This window comes from Tasmannia lanceolata, unplaced genomic scaffold, assembly GCF_043159265.1.
Source record: "Tasmannia lanceolata isolate RefF3 unplaced genomic scaffold, GAP_Taslan_0.1 ptg000019l, whole genome shotgun sequence".
Lineage (NCBI taxonomy): Eukaryota > Viridiplantae > Streptophyta > Magnoliopsida > Canellales > Winteraceae > Tasmannia > Tasmannia lanceolata.
This window is the reverse complement of record NW_027518696.1, coordinates 20,646,217-20,667,932: the sequence shown is the minus strand read 5'-3', so window position 1 is coordinate 20,667,932 and position 21,716 is coordinate 20,646,217. Positions and strand designations below refer to the sequence as shown.

The window sequence follows — 21,716 nt, the reverse complement described above, 5'->3', positions numbered from 1 at the left end:
ACGCTAAAAAATGAAAACCCGGCCAGGCCCGACCCAACCCGAGCAACTATCTTGGGTAGGGTTGGGTTTACGAATCTCGGGTTTTCCCGTAAAAAATTAGACCAAATCCGACCCGATGCGAGATAATTCTCGAGTAGGGTAGGGTTTTGGAAAACCCTACCTGCCCGACCCGAGTTGCACCCGTCCTAGAAAAGGTGGTGACAGTAAAAGCCTGGTTGAAATAAAACTTCCTAAAATAAGCTAATAAATTACGAGCTTCTTGTTTTGGTAAGTATGCCAAAATAATCCTCCAAAATCCTATTAGAATCTACCAAATCCACCTTGTCATACACATAATAAATATCAGCTCTCTAATATCTCCACTAACAGCACACGAGATCCAAAGTAATAATGGCTTCCTCGCATAAAAACGGATCCCCGTCGAAACAAAACCCAAAGAAGAAAAACAAAAAAAAAATCAAAATTCTTATTAAGATCCTTAGAACAGGCTTCTCCACAGTTAATTTCATGTCATGACTTCAAATTTTCTCTCAAAATCATTTTTCCTTTGTTGGGTTCTTTTCCTTTCTTCGTGTTCTTCGTTTCGAATTCTCAACTCCACAACTGAATTCGATGGGTATACAGCAATTTCACAGTTTCGGATCATAAACAGAAGATCTTTGATTCAATGTCCTGATCTAAATCCTTATCTTGAAATTAATATCAGTTCTAATTCTGCACTTTCGGACGAAGAAAATGTCAAAATTACAGTCAGTGGTATTCTTGTTCCTGCTGAATCGGTTTGGGTTGCCATGATCTCACCTTCTCATTCCGAGTAAGTCACAAAAGAAATGAAAGACGAAAAAAACCCATTTTGAAAACAGTGATTTATAATCTTTTAAGATATAAGATGATATTATATTGATTTATTTTTTTTCTCCTTATATTTTTGCATTGACAGTGTATCTGGTTGTCCTTTAAATACTTTTCTTTATAAGGAGACGGGGGATTTTGAGCGACCTTCCTCTTCTCTGCCATTATCCTGTCAAGGTAATGGATTTGAATGCAAATCACACAAAAAGAACGGAAAAAAAAAAGATGAATGTCAAGGTTCCTTTTCTTTTTGACCTAAAATGGACGTAAAACAAATTTTATGCTCATCTCGTTTTCTTTCCAAACATAGAACAAATTTACGTCCATTTTAGGTCCAGAGAATTTGAGCCGTGTAAAAATGTGCCCATTTAAGAAAGGGGCCTAAGGAACAATAAAGTACTGATTTTAGTTGAATTGGATCATTTTTCTTCTCCATAGGTTTTCTTTACTAATTAGGAAAAATTGCCAATGGGGAACACCAAAATACAAGAATTGCTAACTGGGGACTCTTTTGAAATATTATAAAGGGGTCCAAAACGGGGTTATCAAGTCCAAAATGGGGTTATCGTAAACAGTGAAAAACCTGATCAAAATGCCCCTAGGGGTTATCAAGTCTAAAAAGGGTTTATCAAGTACATAAATAGGGATTATCAAGTTCATAAAGACAGGAACTTGATAACCCCCGTTTAGACTTAACCCCTTGTGAGAGACTCAGTAACCCTGTTGAGAACTTTGTTCCCGGGCGAGATTTGATAAACCCTGTTTATGTTAGAGTTGTTAAATCATATTTAGACATGTTAACTAGTTGGTAACCCATTTTTAGACTTATAACCCCTTTTTGAACTTGATAACCCCTAGGAGCATTTTGGTCAGGTTTTCCCGCAAATTCTGTTTTAGACCCCATTTATAATTTTTGAAAAGAGTGTCCGCTGTTGGCAATTCTTGTATTTTGGTTTCCCCCATTTGCGATTTTTCCTCCTATGTAAAACGCAAGGGAAATGATTCCACCACTACCGTAATTTGATGATGGCACTCCTCACTTTATTAAAAAGTACGGTATGGCCCACACCATAGGATGATCCAAACCGTCCATTAGATGGGCCACAGCCTAAATAGGTTGTGCCCCAAAAATCATTTCCATAGGTTGATCCAAACTCTCCGATCTATAGAGGGTTAGGATCAACCCTCTAATATCCAGTCCCTCTATAGATCGGAGGGTTATGATCAACCTATGGAAATGATTTTTGGGGCACAACCTATTTAGGTTGTGGCCCATCTAATGGACGGTTTGGATCATCCTATGGTGAGGGCCATACTGTACCTTTTAATAATGTGATGAGTGGGATCATCAAAATACTGTAGTGGGTTATCATTTCCCAAACCTAAAATAGAAAAAAACCAACAGAAAGAAGGAAAATGAGCAAAAGTTTCAGTTTATATTAAGAAAAAATTGATTTTAGTTGAATCAGAACTCGTTTTTCATAAATTTTCTATATTAGAACTCATTTTTCTTCTTCATAAATTTTCTTTATGATGGGCATTATGCGTGTATTTATGAACAGAAGTTACAAAAACCCCAAAAATAACAAATAGAAACTAGACAGAAAAATGAGCAGAAATATCAATTGCAATGAGATTACCTAGAATTATTACCATATTATTCTGCGTAATGGCGTATGAAGTTCTCTTATGGAATAACCAAAAAATAACAAGACAGAAAAAATGAGCAGAAATATTGATTGCAATGAGATTACCTAGAATCATGAACATATTATTCTGTGTAATGAAGTTTGAAGTTTCTCTTATGGAATACAGGCTCAATTTCTTAGTACAGACCCTGATTATCTAGGTTGCAAGAAGCAGGAATGTAAGAAATATGCAAAAGGCGTATGTCTTGTGAGAACTTGCAGTGCCTCTTTAACATTCCATGTTATCAACATCAGAACAGACATAAAGTTCGTGCTCTTTGCGGGCGGGTTCGATAAGCCATGTCTACTGAAATCATCAGACCCGATTACTTTTGCGAACCCTCAAATGCCATTGTATGGTCATCTCTCCAGTGTAGATTCCAGCGGAGAATCGGTAATTTTGATCAGTCTACTTAAAATTTTAAATCTAAGCAAGCAAACAAACAATTAAAGGGTGCAATTTGGGTCGGGTTGGGTCGAGGTCTGGCTAAAATATGAATGAGAATCAACACGAACCTGACCTAATTTTATGGTAAAATCTCAACCCGGATTCCAAAAAAATCAACCCGAGTTACACCCTATACCAAACATAAATACATGTACGAATGTTTGTGCATGCGGAACATTCATATGCACATCCGTTCGTACGAACATGTGTGAACCATCTGGAAAAAGGATATCAGAGCAACCATGTTTTTATAAGGAACAATTACCGATGGGGGACAGAAATTAGGCGGAATTATCAACAGGACCCATGCATGGTTTTCTGAAATTACCAACGAGGGACAAAAGAGGTATTGTTAGAAAAAGCTGGATGAAAATGCCATTTGGCATTTACAACACGTTTTCACCTTATTTTTTCCTTCTTCCCTCTTCTTTTACTTTTTCTTTTTCACCTTTTTTTATTTTTTACCCTACTAGTCATCTTCCTCCTTGTTCAGCCACCATTGTTACTGGCAAGTCTTGAAAACTTGACAGTTAAGCTCTTACCATCTATCTCTCAGTATCTAGGTTTAGTTTTTTCTTTTTTTAGGGTTTCACACTATTTTTCATTCCTCTGTTTTTTATTTATCTTGTTAGGGTTTAAGGGGTCTATATTTTAGGATGTGTTCTGGAGATAATGCATGGATGGCTTCACTCACTTTTTGGGGGACAAGTGGTTGTATAAGAAAAATTCGATGTAATACATGAATAGATGGCTACACATTTTGTGATATACTTTAAAAAAAATTCTTTTGTAATACACGAATTGGGATGTAATACATGAAGCACATTTAATGAATACAACATCCATTTCTTTTGTTATTTCTATGATAAGCAAAATTGTAATGCCATTAGAAGAGTTGCTATAGGCAGGGGTTTTGTAGCAGAAGGGGTTAATCAACTCTCTGGAAGGGGGTTAGTAAGTATCAAAATCGGGGTTATTAATTTCCGAATGGGCTTATCAAGTCCCTGAAAATTGGCCGAGGTACTTGAGTTTTGGAAGGGGTTCTCAAGTATTTGGGATTGGGATTATCTAGTATAAAAACGGGGCTACTAATTTCTAAATGGGCTTATCAAGTCCCTGAAAATTGGCCGAGGGTACTGGAGTTTTGGAAGGGGGTTTTCAAGTATCTGGGATTGGGGTTACCAATTTCCAAATGGGCTTATCAAGTCCTTGAAAATTGGCCGAGGGAACTGGAGTTTTGGAAGGGGGTTTTCAAGTATCTCGGATTAGGGTTATCTAGTATCAAAATGGGGTTACCAATTTCCGAATGGGCTTATCAAGTCCCTGAAAATTGGCCAAGGATACTGGAGTTTTGAAATGGGGTTTTTAAGTCTCTGGGACTAGGGTTATCCAATATCAAAATGGGGTTACCAATTTCCGAATGGACTTATTAAGTTCCTTATGAACACGTTTTTAATTCCTTTTTTTCACTCGTTCATTTTCACCGTTTTTTTTTCTTTCTACCCTGCGATTCATCTTCCTCATCCGTCATTGAAAGGGAGAAGGAGAAATGCAAAACCCTAAAACAAATGAAAACAAAACCTACATACAGAAAGATAGATAGGAATGAACTCACATTTCAAGTTTTCAAGACTTTCCAATGATAATGGTGGCTGAACGATGAGGAAGATGACTGGTAGGGTAAAAAAAACAAAGTTGAAAATAGAAAAGTAAAAAAAAAAAAAAAAAGAGGGAAAGAAGAGAGAAGAGGGAAAAGTGGAAAAACAAAACGTGTTGCTTAAGAAAATGGCATTTTTGTCCAGCTTTTACTGACAAGACATCTTTTGTCCCTTGTTGGTAATTTCTTAAAAGCATGGGTCATGTTGATAATTCCGCCTAATTGTTGTCCCCATTGGTAATTGTTCCTTTTTATAATTGCACAAATCCATATTGTCGTTTGTTATTTAAAGAGCCGTCCAGGCTTATTACAGTTCTCAAAAAGCTCTTCCAAACCAATTAAAAAGGAAAAGACAAGCTGCGTTCAGCGCTGATGTCATTCCCCATCTCAACAAGGGTGTTTGGTATGCGGATAAAAAATTTGGGAGTGAAATTCATCTCTAAAACCCACTCATCCTCAAATCCCATTTACCCTGAAAAAACGGTAATGCATAGAGGGATTGGAATCAAATTAACTCACAACAAATGGCGAGGAGTGAATAATGTTTGAAACAATGTGCATGTCAATCAATTAATCTATTAACCTTGAATCACTTCTTAGAGGGACGCCGAAATGCCATTTAGGGAATGAGAAAATATAAAAATAAAAATTTTAATTCAAAAAATTATAATTAAATTTCCATTCCAACTGGGTAAGAACCAGAATACCACATCTTGGGGAGAGAAACAGAATTTGACATTTAACCCTATAATTCCGCCCCATATCAACTCCACCCAATTGATTTCATTTTGTAACCAAACACTGGAATTGGGCGCAATTTGAGTCAGATCCCAATTCTTGTGCCTGATTCCAACAATTCAGACACGCCCATATGGTACGCTTTGGATTGCTGGAATCAAGAATCCAAATAGGCAATGTTGGAAAAATTAGGGGTGCAACTTGGATCGGGTCGGGTTGAGCTTAACCTGATCAGATTTTACAGTAAAAGCTCAACTCGAATTTTCAAAAATTGAACTGTTGCACCCTAATTGGAATAGGATATTGATTTCGAGGTCTGACTCTGGCAACCCAAATGCAACCTCCTCCCAACTTTGAAACACTTCTAACAAGAAAGGGGTAAGCAAAATCCGCAATCCCAGTTTCCTGTCGCAACCAAACAGCATATGAATGTGGAATCTATGAGTTAGTTTCATTCTTGGGTTCTTATCTGCCACATAGCTAAAAATGACATGGAATATATAGCTTGTAGTTTCTTCATTTTAAAAGTTTTTCACAATTTAATAGGATTATTGCAGATGAGATTAACTTGGGTTAGTGGAGATGCAACACCTCAGCAAATTCAATATGGGGATGGAAAATTTGAGACTTCCCAGGTTTCTACATTTACACAAAAAGATATGTGCGGTATGTTCTCCTTAATTTCTACACTTAATCTATATTTTATCACTTTGGTTTTTTATGTTTTAACTGTAGATTAAGGATGCTAGAGTTGTAATACATTAGTGGGCTCCACCTTTGGTGGATCCATAAATGGGCAACAAGTATGGGATCCAAGAACCCAAAAAACACGCCAATCGGATAATCCTAAGTCTAACTATTGATTGGACGATTAGGATCATCTGATCGGCATCCTCTTAAATTTGTTAAAGACCGAAGGTGGGGCCAGCTCGGTGAATGATTTGGATTGATCATAAGTTTGGAATCACTATGTAATAGTGGCCCTCCTCATTGTATTATTACCATTGAGGTTGGATGGACGTATTCCTTGCTCGTTTGGTTGCTGGAATTTTTTTGTTCTTGGAATTTTTGTGGAACAAAAAACTTCCTGGGAGATTGGTGGGAAAAAAAAACTCCCTCGAAGTATCCCGGTAAAATAAAAATCCCATGTTTGGTTGACCGGACTATGGTTTGTTTGGTTGCTTGAACTATTGGGAAGAAAAAAATTTGCTTGCAAGCTTATTTTTTGTTCCTGGGATTATTTTGGTTCCTGGGAGTTTTTTTTTTTTTTCCCCCTTCCTAGGGTTTCGTGCCGAGTTATTTTGGTTCCTGGGATTATTTTGGGCCCACCAACCAAACGTAGGTTTCCTGCGGAAATTCCGCAAAAGTCCCAAGAATCAAAAAAATTCCGGCAACCAAACGGAACAGGGGTTGCTTGGTTTGCGACTAGAATAATGGGAATATGGATCTCGCTTATCCTCGAAAAGGGACTGAATGCAAATTTCAAATACTTAGGGCATGGTTTGATTGCTGGATAATCTAATCTTGAATAAGATCTTGTCCCGAATTGCATGTTGTCATGGATAGCTTGTCGTATATATTAGTTTTATTTTTTGTTTGTCAACTTTGTTTTCTTTCCTGGAAATATTTTTATCCTCTATTTGTTCCATGATGTACTATCAATGGATAAATTATCTATGACGTATGATAGAGTGATGGGCGTCCTTGAAAGAGCCCAACGGCAAGGGTGCCGAAATTCCGAGTCACTCACTGCAATTGGAGCTACCCCATCTCATCAAAAATTGACCAAAATACCCCTACCTCAAATAAAAGAATCCAAATGCCTCTATCTAATTGAAAATTACAGAAATACATGTTTTATGAAAAGTGATCAAGACAGAGAAGATTACCGAAGTAACCTTATCTCATAAAAATGATCAAAATACCCTTTAATCCCTATGAGGTATGGCTATTTTGGTCATTTGCCATCAGATAAGGGTACTTTGGTAATGATATATTAGATATGAGTTTTTTGTCATTTTCTATGAAATAAGAATATTCTAGGATTTTTTCTTTTCTAAAATTTAAAAAAAATTCTAATTTTTTATTTTTCTCTATTTTTTCTCAAATGTACAACAGATACATAAACTTTGTATAAGGACATTTTAGTAATTTTTATGAGATATGGGTACTTTGGTCATTTTTCATGAGATACGGCTATTTTGGTTATTTTTTCAAAATAGCCGTGTCTTGGTCATTTTCTATGAAATAGGGAATTTTTTATGAGCCGGATATTTTGGTAATTTCTTATGAAATATTGGTGTTTCATATTTTGTCTAGGGTAAGTGAAATTCCATCTATCATCTAGAATTTCAGCTGCCCTCATTTTCTAGGTTAAACTCATAAGTTGGGATTATCTCTATCAAGGAAAACTGTTCAAAAAATGTTGAATAACCACTTGTTCTGGAATAAGTTTTGCCCTTACAAAATTATCCTGCAATCAAATAATCCCTTTGCCTTAGATACAGAACAAGAATAGCATGCACAGTGTAGGAATGGAATGGTCATTCCATTTGTTCAACCGCACGCAAACAGAGGATAGGCAAGATCCCAAGAAACCCGCTATTCTCGGATATCTCATCCTCAAACAATTAGCCAATTCATTTCCAAGAAAGTTAGGAACCGACTTAGGTACACAAAGTTAATGGTACAATCTCAAACAACCGAATCAATCAATGATCCTCACTGTTTGATTGATTGTGAATACCCTAAAATGTCAACAAAGCACACCCATGTGCTCCTTAAAAAGACATGGATCTACATCCACCACTTTGTCCAAGAAAGAATGGGGCACACCCAAGGTCAGCAAATGCAACTCAAACACGCAAGCATGTGTGCATGTTTAAACCTTAGATTACTTCTCAAAATCAAAATCAAAATCTATGTCCTACCAACAAGACCAACAAGCCATCTTATTATCTAGCCACTTATAATAGGGCTGGTAGTATTAAAAAACCCACAACAAATGGCTTCTAACTCCTACATTCTATTGTAAAATTAACTTTCTCTTGTAACAGATTATCTTTCATTTGGCCCATCAATCTTTATTGTGCTCCAATAACTTTGGTATTAGAGCCACATTTTCTTTCAATTGCCCTATTTTCGAATAGCTCCTTTAATATTTCATTTTCTCCAACAAATTTAGTATCAGAGCCACATTTTCTTTCACCTATTCTATTTTTTTAATAGCCACTTCTCACATATATTTTAGCCTACACTAAAATAGCAAGATCTAGTATTTTTTTATTTTTATAAAAGACTACTCAGAACAACCAAGTATAGACTTAAAATGAATGCCTAGCACCAGTTGCTCGAATATAAATTATAAAGATTCAGCATGACTTTATAGAGAGTTAGTTGAGAAAGGAAAATTTAAGATAAACCTGGTCAAACCAATTGAAAAACTTGCAGATATTTTTACTAAGGCTGTTACTTTTAAAAATTAAGTAATTTATAAAGCTCAAAAGAATTGTAAATTAATTAAGAGGGAGTGTTGAAATATAATTTTTAATTCTTTAGAGTGTCATATAGTCTCTATGAGAATTCTACAGTACCTTATGGTTTCTGTTGGAAGGGTTGTAACCCCCGGGCGAAATTGTTATGCGCAGCGGAACTACAAATTGCATAGAATAAAAAATTTCTCGTCGATTTCACCCTTAAACCTATGATCCTAAGGTCTAGATAATCTGATGCTATTTAAACAAAACAAAAGTTAGAATTATTACTTTTGTGGTTATCGGCAATAATAGCCTCTGCTTGATCTGTTCTTCGAACGGCCACGATCGATCTCATCGCCGTGGACTCACAAGTTGAACTGATGGATTCCTTCAAGTTGCGGGAAGGCAGATTGAATAACTTTTAGGGAAAATTACATTTACACCCCCTCTAGTTTCTGACACATCCACTTCCACCCCTATAGTTTAAAAAGTGACAAATACACCCCTATAGTTTCAATTTGTTTAAGGTAGGCCCCCTCAGCTGAAGGTTCGTCCATAGATTGAAGGGTTAGGATGATCCGATGGAGCTGATTTTTTGGGCACACCCTATCTATGTCAGGACCCATCAAATGAACGCTTTGGATCATCCAAACAATGTGGGCCCACATTATTTGGATGATTTTTTTGTAGTGTTTGGATTCGGGTATGGGCCCACATTATTTGGATGATCCAAAGCGTTCATTTGATGGGTCCTGACATAGATAGGGTGTGCCCAAAAAATCAGCTCCATCGGATCATCCTAACCCTTCAATCTATGGACGAACCTTCAGTTGAGGGGGCAAACCTTAAACAAATTGAAACTACAGGGGTGTATTTGTCACGTTTTAAACTATAGGGGTGGAAGTGGATGTGTCAGAAACTAGAGGGGTGTAAATGTAATTATCCCTAACTTTTATTCAATTGTATACGCTGATCATATCAGCACCTTTGGATGGGAAATATGGATTTTCTTGATGGAACTTTAATGGTTTTTCTAAAAACTACAGGTTGAAGTAGAGAAACTAGAAGAACTACAAGAGAGAAAACAGAGTAGAAATTTTCGACGTTCTCCCAATGAAAAACTTGCGGGCGGATATTTTTACAAAGTCGAACACTTTTGGAAATTAAGTAATTTATACAGCTCAAAAGAATTGTAAATTAAGAGGGAGTGTTGAGATATAATTTTTAATTCTTTAGAGTGTCGTATAGTTCCTATGAGAATTCTTGAGTACCTATGGTTTCGAAGTCCAAACAAATTTCCAAAAAAGGTGTGCAGAAAAGTGTTTTTATCAATTTTTATTTTATTATTTAGGTTTTAATAATCCGTTCCATTCTGAAAATTATCAGATTCTGTTTTACCAAGTCCAGCAAAGGATTTTGGGTGGCATGATCCAGGCTACATTCATTCAGCTGTGATGAAAGGGCTCCAACCTTCTACTACCTACTCATATAGATATGGAAAGTCTGTATATTTTTTAACATGAACTCTCTCTCTCTCTCTCTCTCTCTCTCTCTCTCTCTCTCTCTATATATATATATATATATATATATATATATATATATATATATATATATATATATATATATATATATATGAGAGAGTTTTTATATGGTGCCCGACCATCAAGTACCATGAAAGGGGTACCACCCTTGATATATGATCCAACAGCAGCGCACTTTTTAAGAGCCTACTGTTGGATCAAATATCAAAGGGTGGTACCTCTAACGTACCACCTTTACAGGACTTCATGGTCGGCCACCATATAATTTCTCATATACATATCATAGGCAATTGATATGCCAGCTAGTAAATCATTTCTAAAGAAATAGTTGCCAGTTCATTACCTAAACCCTTAGGAATATAACTTCATAATCCATGTCTCTACCATGGGATTTTCTAGGCAATTTTGTAGAAAGCCATTTTGCAGCTCACTTTTGCACAAAAGAACAGCCATACATTACAGGTTGATTTTTTAGCGCATTTTGTCTTATTCATTTACTTCATCTGAGGTGGCTGTTCTCTCTTGCAAAAGTGAGCCACCAAACGGCTTTATGTGAAAGTGCCTAGCAATTCCACTCTATGATAGGCTTGATTATTGAAATCTCCCCAGTTCGAGGCCTGGTAGGAGAGATGTTTGATCATACTCAATTAACTTGTTATTAGAAAGCTCTCGTATAATTGACAAAAAAATAAAAGATGTTGACTCAAGTCTTACAGCAAAGGATAGAGATTGAAGTCTTTATGCATGACATTTATGTCATGTTATACTTTAGATAAATAATGTTCAGTGCATTGATTTGCATACATATAACCTAAAGACTGGGTGATGCATGGGTGTTAGGAGATTTACTTAAAATGCTTCTGAGGCTTATTGAATGAAAAGTAAATGTTAGTTTAGAAAGAAAGAAACTGAAAGGAAATAAAAGTCATTTGTTTGAAGAGAAAATGGTTCCTACACATATGTGTAGAGAGTTCTCTACACACTAGCCTAAAATACAGTCGGGGCCCACATTGTTTGGGTGATCCAAGCCATCCATTTTAAAGGCCCTCACATAGATAGGGTGTCTACAAAAAATCAGATCCATAGGATCATCCGAACCCTACGATTTGTGGAGGTAAAATGGATGTCTTTAAACCTTCACAAATTAGTCCATTTTTTGCCTCCATAGTTTGAATGGTTAGGATGATCCTATGGATATGATTTTTTGTGGACACCCCATCTATGTAAGGGCCTTAAAAATGAATGGTTTGGATCACCCAAATAATGTGGCCCCCACTGTATTTTAAGCTAGTGTGTAGATAACTTATCTACACATATGTGTAGGAACCGTTTTCTCTTGTTTGAAAATCTCTCGATCAATTTCTATTTCTTCTTCGTCGCTTTATCACCTTGCAACGACATTTAGAAAAGTTTATTTACATTTCTCTCTCTCTAAGAGATGAAAGTTTTCTTCATGCAGCAATTCAGTTGGTTGGAGTGAAGAAATAAAATTCCGGACACCACCTGGAGGTGGATCAAATGAGCTAAGGTTCCTAGCATTTGGCGACATGGGAAAGGCCCCACGTGACTCATCTGTTGAGCACTACATCCAGGTGCATGGATTTTTTAAAACTTTTGTTCACTTAAAATTAAGTTCATAATTAATGCAAGAACAAAGTCAAATTAAATTAGGAAGAAAACAAATCAATGCACGAATAAGAATATATATATATATATATATATATATATATATATATATAGAGAAAACGGTTCCTACACATATGTGTAGATAAGTTATCTACACACTAGCTTAAAATACATTGGGGGCCACATTATTTGGGTGATCCAAACCATTCATATTTAAGGCCCTCACATAGATAGGGTGTCCACAAAAAATCAGATCCATAGGATCATCCTAACCATTCGAACTGTTGAGGCAAAAAATGGACTAATTTGTGAAGGTTTAAAGACATCCATTTTACCTCCACAAATCGTAGGGTTGGAATGATCCTATGGATCTGATTTTTTGTAGACACCCTATCTATGTGAAGGCCTTTAAAATGGATGGCTTGGATCACCCAAACAATGTGGGCCCTCACTGTATTTTAAGCTAGTGTGTAGAGAACTCTCTACACATATGTGTAGGAACCGTTCTCTCATATATATATATATATATATATGAGAAAACGGTTCCTACACATATGTGTAGATAAGTTATCTACACACTAGCTTAAAATACAGTGGGGGCCACATTATTTGGGTGATCCAAACCATTCATTTTTAAGGCCCTCACATAGATAGGGTGTCCACAAAAAATCAGATCCATAGGATCATCCTAACCATTCGAACTGTGGAGGCAAAAAATGGACTAATTTGTGAAGGTTTAAAGACATCCATTTTACCTCCACAAATCGTAGGGTTGGGATGATCCTATGGATCTGATTTTTTTGTAGACACCCTATCTATGTGAGGGCCTTTAAAATGGATGGCTTGGATCACCCAAACAATGTGGGCCCCCACTGTATTTTAAGCTAGTGTGTAGAGAACTCTCTACACATATGTGTAGGAACCGTTCTCTCTCTCTCTCTCTCTCTCTCTATATATATATATATATATATATATATATATATATATATATATATATATATATATATATATATATATATATATAGAGAGAGAGAGAGAGAGAGAGAGAGAGAGAGAACGGTTCCTACACATATGTGTAGAGAGTTCTCTACACACTAGCTTAAAATACAGTGGGGGCCCACATTGTTTGGGTGATCCAAGCCATCCATTTTAAAGGGCCTCACATAGATAGGGGTGTCTACAAAAAATCAGATCCATAGGATCATCCGAACCCTATGATTTGTGGAGGTAAAATGGATGTCTTTAAACCTTCACAAATTAGTCCATTTTTTCCCTCCACAGTTCGAATGGTTAGGATGATCCTATGGATCTGATTTTTTGTGGACACCCTATCTATGTGAGGGCCTTAAAAATGAATGGTTTGGATCACCCAAATAATGTGGCCTCCACTGTATTTTAAGCTAGTGTGTAGATAACTTATCTACACATATGTGTAGGAACCGTTCTCTCATATATATATATATATATATATATATATATATAGGGGAAAGTGATTGTGAGCGGCCCCTCATATAAGCTAATATGAGGTGACCGCTAAAAAACATGGTGGGCCCACATTTTTGGGGTGATCCGAACCGGTCATTTGATAGGCCCTGACTTAGATAGGAGGTGCCCAAAAAATCAGCTACATAGGATCATCCCAACCCTTCAAATTGTGGAGGTGAAAGAGGGGGAAATGGGTGGCTATAAATTTGCCCACTTACCCGTCCATTTTTCCCCTCTTTCACCTCCACAGTAAGAAGGGTTGGGATGATTCTATGGAGCTGATTTTTTGGGCACCCCTTATCTACGTCAGGGCCTATGAAATGACCGGCTCGGATCACCCCAAAAATGTGAGCCCGCCATGTTTTTAGCGGTCACCTCATATAAGCTTATATGAGGTGACAGCTAGAAACACGGTGGGCTTACTTTTTTTGGAGTGATCCAAACCATTCATTTGATAGGCCTTAACATAGATAGGGTGTGCCCAAAAAATCAGTTCCATAGGATCATCCCAACCCTTCGAACAGTGGAGGTGAAAATGGGCGGGTATAAATTTCCCCATTTTTCACCTCCACAGTTCAATGGGTTGGGATGATCCTATGGAGGTGATTTTTTGAGGACACCCTATCTATGCTAGGGCCTATCAAATGAATGGTTTGGATCACTCCAAAAATGTGGGTCCACCGTGTTTCTAGCTGTCACCTCATATAAGCTTATATGAGGGGCCGCTCATACTCACCTTTCCCTATGTGTGTGTGTGTGGAAAGTGTTTTGGAGCTCTAGCTCAGATAAGCTTATCTGAGCTAGAGCTCAAAAACACACGTGGCCCCATATTTTTGGGGTGATCCAAAGCATTCATTTGGAAGGCTCTTCCATGGGTAGGGTGTGTACAAAAAATCAGCCATATATGATCATCCTAACCCTGCCATTTGTAGAAGGAAAAATGGGCAGAAACATAGACACACAGTGTCTGTCCATTTTCTCCTCCACCTTTGATTGGGTTAGGATGTCCATGTTTCTGCCTATTTTTTCCCTCCACAAATGGCAGGGTTAGGATGATCCTATAGGGCTGATTTTTTGTACACACCCTATCCATGGAAGGGCCTCCCAAATGAATGATTTAGATGAACTCCAAAAATGTGGGGCCACATGTGTTTTTGAGCTAGAGCTCAGACTTACCTGAGCTCTAGCTCAGAACTCTCTCTCTCTCTCTCTCTCTCTCTCTCTCTCTCTATATATATATATATATAGAGAGAGAGAGAGAGAGAGAGAAAGAATAGAGTTCCTAAGGTGTCACCTCATATAGCTTATATGAGGTGGCGCTCACAAAACATAAAGGGCCCACATTTTTGGGGTAATCCAAACCACTCATTTGAAAGGCCCTTAGATGGATATGGTGCCTACAAAAAATCAGGTCCATAGGATCATCCTAACCCTTTCATTTATGGAGGTTAAAAATGGGCAGATTTATGGAGGTTTATACCTATCCATTTCAACGTCCACAAATGGAAGGGTTAGGATGATCCTATGAAGTTGATTTTTTGGGCACACTCTATCTATGTGAGGGCGTATCAAATGAATGCTTTGGATCATCCAAACAAAGTGGGCCCCTTATGTTTTTAAGCGCCACCTCATATAAGCTATATAAGGTGATACCTTAGGAACTCTATTCTCATATATATATATATATATGAGAAAACGGTTCCTACACATATGTGTAGAGAGTTCTCTACACACTAGCTTAAAATACAGTGGGAGCCCACATTATTTGGGTGATCCAAGCCATCCATTTTAAAGGCCCTCACATAGATAGGGTGTCTACAAAAAATCAGATCCATAGGATCATCCCAACCCTACGATTTGTGGAGGTAAAATGGATGTCTTTAAACCTTCACAAATTAATCCATTTTTTGCCTCCACAGTTCGAATGGTTAGGATAATCCTATGGATCTGATTTTTTATGGACACCCTATCTATGTGAGAGCCTTAAAAATGAATGGTTTGGATCACCCAAATAATGTGGCCCCCACTGTATTTTACGCTAGTGTGTAGATAACTTATCTACACATATGTGTAGGAACCTTTTTCTATATATATATATATATATATATATATATATATATATATATATATATATATATATATATATATATATAAGAAGAGGTATTGGGGTTAAATATTTGGTTTGTGGGACATGTAGCCAGGATCACTGTCAGTAATAGAAGCCATGTCTAAAGAAGTTGCATCAGGCAATGTGGACTCAATTTTCCACATTGGAGACATAAGCTACGCTACTGGCTTCTTGGTTGAATGAGATTACTTCCTTCATCTCATCACCTCAATCGCTTCCCAAATTTCTTACATGACTGGTATAGGAAACCATGAGAGGTAATCCCTTCACTCTTCTTCATCTCTTTTGCACAATAAAAATTATAGGCCAATTCTAGAAGATTAATTAACATATACAAAAAGAGGAAATGGTTTGTATGCAGCTGCACAGATAAGCTATATGTGATGGCTGCACAAACCATGGGGGGGTATTTTTTTGGGGGGTCCAAAGCATTCATTTGGAAGGCCCTTCCATGGCTAGGGTGTGTACCAAAAATCAGCCCTTTTGGATCATCCTAACCCTGCCATTTTTTTAGGGAAAAAATGGGCAAAAACAGTGTCTGTCCATTGCCTCCTCCAACTTTGATTTGGTTAGGATGATCCTATAGGGCTGATTTTTGGTACACACCCTATCCATGGAAGGGCGTTCCAAATGAATGCTTTGGATCCCCTAAAAAATGTGGCCCCCACCATAGTTTGTGCAGCCATGCACAAATAGCTTATCTGTGCAGCACACAAACCATTTCCTCGTACAAAAAATAAGATGTATATGCCTTCTTAATTATCTCCATTGCAGGATCTTATAATTATCATAAACAAAATATACCCCAAACGAGTAGACCATGTTTTGCAACCATGAAAATCTTTTACCGGAAAAAAAAAATTAATTGGAAAATTATTTTAATTTGGAAGGTTTGGTATTGCATTTTGAAATAGCTTTTACCTAAAATGATTTAGAAAACTATGAAAAAATTATTTTCCAAAGAAAAAAAATTCATGGTTGCCAATCATGCACTTAAAGTGTAAAAGCTATATATGAAGAGAGTAAATTATAATGACGAGAGTGTTTTTTTTTTTTTTTTCCGCAAATGAACAGAGATTTTGCAGACTCGGGATCTGTATATGGAACTCCAGACTCCGGGGGAGAATGCGGGGTTGCTTACGAGACATATTTTCCCATGCCAACATCTAATAAGGATAAACCATAGTATTCAATCGAGCAAGGAAGCGTTCACTTCACAGTAATTTCAACAGAAGATCCTTGGACTAATGATTCTGAGCAGGTAATGTGGGTTATTTTCTAATCACATTTTGATAATTAAGCTTTTATTTTTATTTTGACTGATCAATGAATAATAATTTGTACAGTATCAATGGATTAACAAGGATTTGGGATCAGTCGATCGAGCCCGAACGCCGTGGGTGATTTTCACAGGGTAATATGATTAAACTTGAGATTTTACTCTAATAACAATAAAATTAATAAAATAATAATGAAGGAAATGATATTTCAACCCCTTTTTCCAGCATCTCCACATCTCTAGTTTTATATATGGCTGTTTACTACCTCATTTTGTCTTTTCCTGAAAATAATTGTTTGTAACATGCATCCAATGGTACACCCTTACAACTTGCAGTTTGCAATGGCATTCTTCACTTTAGCATTCCTTAAAAAGGAGAATCCGATATAGAAACAATTTTTAATTAGAGAAGAGTTAGGCACTTTCACATCTCTCTAATTTCCCAAGGTGCCACCAGATGTGGTGGCTTCCACATGTGAAATCACTCAGCGAAAGCTGAAGGAGGTACAATACATACACAAGAAAAGGGAGTTCAAATGTGTACCACATGCCAAAAAACACTGAAAATGGCAATCATGGGTCATTTTTGCACTCGTCTTTATTTAAAGAAACGGAGTTCTGTTTTGGAAGTGTTTTCCTTTTCTTTTCTTTTTTATGTTTGATATGAGCTTCATTTTGTTATACAATTGAAAGGTTCACAGTTAAAATGTTTGATGGTTTGCAGACATCGACCGATGTATTCATCGGGAGAAGGAATACTTCAATTAATACATCCGAGTGTCGATCCAAATTTCGTTAGTGCCGTTGAGCCCCTGCTAATGATCAACAAGGTATGGATATTAGTGCCTAAGACAATACTAATAAGACCTAGATTTTGATTATTATACATGTTCACTTGCTTAGTAACTATTGGGTAGGGGTGTAAACGGATCGAATTCGAATCGGATATGGCTATATCCGAATTCGATTACAGTATACACTATCCGAATTCATAAATGAGAGAGAGAGAGAGAGAGAGAGAGAGAGAGAGAGAAATGAGAGAGAGAGAGAGAGAGATGATATATTCACCCCCTATTTTTACTTGGGATAGCACCTTATAGTGTATAAGAGAATTCATAAATATCCTAGAGGGGGTTGTCCCGAGTAAAAAGGTGGCAAATATATCACTTATGTGTGTAAAACATAAAGTAAAAGTGAAGTGATATATCCACCCCCGATTTTCACTTGGGACAACCCCCTATATTGTAAAAGTGAATTCGTAAATACACTAGAGGGGCTGTCCCAAGTAAAAAAGAGGGCAAATATATCACTTCCCTATGTAAAATGTACAACAAAAGGAAAATAGTGGTTGAAATGACTTTGAGGGGCATTTCTATCCCCAGTGGAAAAAAGTAGTCAACATCAACCTTTTTTTATCGTTTAGAAAACACCCTCTCATTTTGCTCATTTCAGTGATAAAGTCCATTTTGTAGGTCATTTTCGCTTAAAAATATAAAATTTAAGAACAAAATTAAGACAACAAATTATAATGTGAATTTTTCATGATATTTTGGTAATATTTTTGCAGTAAAAATAAAGTCTACTACTATTCGCACTATCATGGTTTGATAATTGCACAAACTATCATGAAGTTATCATGATATTTTCATATTAAAAGATAAAAATGGAAATATCGTAATATTTTTTAAAGCCTCAAAATCTTTTCAGGTTTTTAAGGTTTTATCAAAATGTGTTTGTGACTATGGTATGTGGTGACCAACCAGATCAAATGATCAACAACTTGGGATTTTCCTTTGACAATCTTATAATCTCCAAAGCCCAGCTCTACTTCAAAGGGAAATTAAAAAGTTTTATCGTGTTCTTCAGGTAGACCTGGTTCTCTTTGGTCATGTTCATAACTATGAGAGAACATGTGCAGTGTATCAAAGTGAATGCAAAGCAATGCCTGTAAAAAACAAAGATGGGATCGACACATACAACAACAGCAACTACAGTGCACCTGTTCATGCTGTCATAGGAACAGCAGGCTTCACACTAGACAAGTTCCCTGACAATGTAAGTAAAATTAGTATAATCTTTTCACTTTTGTTCCATTTCTAGTATAGAGTAGTGATATAGCATGAGAAATCCATTAGCTTTGATACAGTGAGAGTGAGAAGCTCTGCAGTTGGTCCACGTAGATGACGATAGCGCAATCTGAACCGTTCATCACATGGGACAATCCTTGGGCATACCATAGACCATGTTACACGGGTTCGTTTGAATGGGTGACGCATCCGTGTCCAATTCTAATACTTAAAGGATTTGTTAGGATATTTTTTATCTGGATTTTTAATACTACTGTCAGAGGGCGAGCCTTGGCGCAACGGTAAGTTGCTCTATTGTGACCTGGTGGGTCACGGGAAATAGCCTCACTGCAAAGCAGGGGTAAGGCTGCGTACATCTAGCCCTCTATAGACCCCGCAATAGTGGGAGCCTCGTGCGCTGGGCCACCCTTTTTTTAATACTTTTTTTTTTTAATTACCCTTTTTTTAATACTACTGCCACAATTTTACTATTACTACATATTTTGAGTTTTGTCCATCATAACAGTAAGTTTTTTATATAAAAAAAAAAATATTATATGCAGTATTAAAATTTCCAATATATTACTTGTCGATACTATATTATTAGGGAGAATTGAGTATGAGCGGCCCCCAGTATAAGCTTATATGAGGTGACGGCTAGAAATGCGGTGGGCCCACATTTTTGGGGTGATTCAAACCATTCATTTGATAGGCCCTGACATAGATAGCGTGTGCCCAAAAAATCAACTCCATAGGATTATCCCAACCCTTCGAACTGTGGAGGTGAAAATGGGCAGGGATAAATTTGTCCTAATTTGCCCATTTTTCTCCTCCACAATTCGAAGGATTGGGATGATCCTGTGGAGCTGATTTTTTGGGCACACCCTATCTATGTCAGGGACTATCAAATGAATGGTTTGGATCCCAAATGTGGGCCCACCATGTTTCTAGCCGCCACCTTATATAAGCTTATATGAGGGGCTACTCATACTCACTTTTCCAATATTATTTTGTTGAAAATTAAAATATAACTATATTATTATGTTAAAAAATTAAAATTTGAGAATTGATTAAAATAAATTGGCGAATCCATGAATCTTTCTTTTTCAAGTTTGCCGAATTCGACATTTGTACCTGAAGAGTACGAGTGTCGGAATCCAACACAAGTATCGAGTGTCGGATTTGGCTAACCTTAGACTCGGGTACGAATGTCGGATTAGGCAAACCTTGGAAAAAAGGATTCATGGATTCCCCAATATATTTGAATCAATTCGAATTTTATTTCCTTTACATGATAATATGGTTATTATAGGTAATATATTGGAATTTTATTAGGTTTAAGTAAATGTAATATTGTATTTCCTCATTAAAAAAGATACTACTATAATATATAAAATTCAAAAACATGTGATAACTGTAAATTTGTTATAGTATGATTTAGAAAAAAAAATGTAGATAAAAGAGATCTAGAAGTGTGCTTGTGAATCCTAAAGTATTGGAATCCCACATGTGTCCGATAGACAAAAAAATAGGTAACCGTACTAATACAACATAAACCATAGACAACATAAACCATAGACAAAAACTGCTCTAATCGAACAATCCTAGATCTTCAACTAGTGACCAAAAACTAGACGATTAAGAAAAATTGATTAACCACCCACATTCAAGCCCTTCAACTCAGATGAGTAATTTCCTAATCGAAATATTTTTCAAGCACCTAATGAATGGTCTAGAACATATTGAAGTCATGTGAGTGGATCCAGCGACACCACTTCTAACGGTAACTTTGAGCTCAATCTCCTAAATAAATTAGACAAGAAGATTGCCTATGGCTCAAAATCCATCTTGAATCACATCAATGAAAATACTATAGAGCTGTCTATCAATGAAAATAGTTGCTCTATACCTGGCTACAGGCTGACAGTTGGAGTTTATCAAGGGTTTCTGAATTTGGATATGTAAGAGTTCATGCAACAAGGGAACAGATAACAGTAGAGGTTAGTATACAAAATTTTATGAACTTGTTGACATTCCCTTAATATGATTCCTCCCTCTCTATTAAGAAGTTTTAGCTAACATTGTGATTGTGTTTTTATCTCTTTTGTTGCATTTCAGTTTGTGAACTCAAATACAACGAAGGTACAGGACAGTTTCATCATCACTAAATAGGAGAGCTCTAGCTTCCTTGCTAGTATTTGAAAGATGTGACATATATACTGCATATGTATGAGGGGGAGAGAGAGAGAGAGAGAGAGTTCCCTTATAGCTCTGCTATAGAATCAACTTTCAGAGTTAGTTTTGGTAACTCAATGTAGTTGTATACTCTTGAATGATTGTCCTTATATGCTCATATATATTTGTGTTTCATCTGTATATTGGCAGTGAAATTTGGATTGGAACAATCAATGAATCAGGTATTTGATTTTAATTTGTATGCCTTTCTAATTTTGTGTGAGCCACTCCTATTAACTGTCATGGAGTTAGAGGCTTTAAGTTTTCCAGTTGGATGAAATAAGTCCTATAGTCGCAATGGATCAGAATTCAGAACATGGAGTTGCAGAGGCTTTAAGTTTTCCAGTTGGATGAAATAAGTCCTATAGTTGCAATGGATCAGAATTCAGAACATGGATTGTTAACTTGTGCATCAAGTTGAAACGATATGACAGGAATGCTCCAGTAAGGAGTGAAATCATTGTAAAATACAATGAAACATGCCCACTGTTTCAGAA

General features: G+C 36.6%; 1 pseudogene; it reads left to right on the top strand.

Annotated features, from left to right (window-relative positions):
- Window positions 1-512: 512 nt before the first annotated feature.
- Window positions 513-21,355, top strand: LOC143852401 (putative inactive purple acid phosphatase 27; annotated as a pseudogene).
- The last annotated feature ends 361 nt before the right edge of the window (window positions 21,356-21,716 follow it).